The following is a 1,794-nucleotide window of genomic DNA, read 5'->3' as shown; positions in this document are numbered from 1 at the left end:
GTTTGAATGCAAGTTTTGGCATGTGAAGATCACATTTTTCACCAAGAACATCAAATAAAATTCATGCTTGTACATTTGGAGGGCACATGTTTTCCCAAAAACATGCACAAAGATGTATTTCATCAAAAAAAATTGCATTTCAAGTGTTTACTAACTTGCATCTTGCCTTCTACATGCAAAAATTCCCAAGTATATAACCATGGAGATTATAATTTGCAACTTTGAATTGGTCAAAAGCTATTGAGTTATTGTATGCATTTGCACTTGGAGAACCCAAGTTTGGAGAAGACTTGTTCATTTCAACTTCTATTTCCTCCATTTTTGACTAATTAAACTCCAAGTAGAAGATTTCAACATTTCTTATATTTCTTGCCTATTTTGCAATTATATTGTATTATTTGGCTTGTTTTTATCCATTTGTTCAAAGGCATGCCATATATTTTGCATCTTTCCTTTAAATAAGATGAAATTTTCTCATTTCAAATGCTTGAAAATCCTCCAAACTCCAAAAAATAAAATTGCATGTAGAAGAATATCTTGAAGTTTTTCATGTCCGAGTCAATAGAAAGAGGTATGTTGTTGTGTTTTACTAAGTTTTCTTTTTGTTTGATTGCTTGTTTTGGTTTCTTTTTTGGAAGAAGGTTGAGAATTACTTTCCAAGAATGCAAGTGCATCTACAACCTTTCACCTTTCATTTTTTCATGCCAATTATGTTGAAAACAGATTGATACAACTATGAGAATGTTTCAATCATTGTTTTGTCACTAATGTCAAACCTACTACTTGCTGGTAAGACAATTTTTTAGTTGATTTGAGTACTATCATTTGTTTGATTGATGAGGAGGTTTTGATCAAAAGAGATAACATAAGCACCTAGAGAAAAGGTTGAGTTATGGTATGTAAAAAGAAGTACAAAGATCAATTAAGACAATGATGATAGAGTGCACTGATTATCTACTTAAGGTTGCAAAGGTTGGATACATTGATTAAGTCTACAAGAACAAGAAAGAAGAATTGAATCTTCCAAGCTTGACTGCATAGACAATAGGTGTTGAGCAAAGTGTTAGGATAAACCACAGACAGAAATAAAAACTACATGCAAATATAACCAATAATAGAAAAATAATAGAACACATAGAAATGAACACAAGGCACCAAGATTTAACGTGGTTCAACCAATCCCTGGGCTACGTCCACCAAACAGCAAGTCCGATCTTATTACAATCTAGTGATTACAACCTGATTACAATCCGTAATCCCTTACAGCTCAATACCGCCGCAAGAACCAATTTCGTATCACAACATTATGAAAAATACCCAACCCTAAGCCCTTTTATACAAGTGTTAAACGCTTTAGGGTTATAACATGTCGGCCATACGTCGGCCATAATATGTCGGCTACTACCCAAAAATTTTTTTTTGGGGCGATGCCCCGAACCCCACTATTTATGAAGTATGTACAGTACTTTCCTGATCAGTCACCACAATCTAACACAAAGTTAGTGCATGCCGAGCAAAAAATTAGTTGGAGCTGAGCAAAGTCATAGTTCAATGTATGTTGAGTGATACAATATAAACCAAGAAAAGTTTAGTTGATGTTGAGCATCAGTAAACTTAAGTGTTTTTCAAGTTATCTAGTCAATGAAGAGTGGAAGAACAATATGGAAGCTGAGTGAAAGCATATTGATGTTGACTACTAGTATTCATGTTAAATCATGGATTTGATGAATTTGAGCCAACTATTTTTTTTTTTTGAATTTTGTAAAGCATGTGGAAGATAACTATGATGAGTTG

This window comes from Cupressus sempervirens, chromosome 8, assembly GCF_028749045.1.
Source record: "Cupressus sempervirens isolate cs-2001-9-10 chromosome 8, ASM2874904v1, whole genome shotgun sequence".
Classification (NCBI taxonomy): Eukaryota; Viridiplantae; Streptophyta; class Pinopsida; order Cupressales; family Cupressaceae; genus Cupressus; species Cupressus sempervirens.
This window is presented reverse-complemented; position numbering follows the sequence as displayed.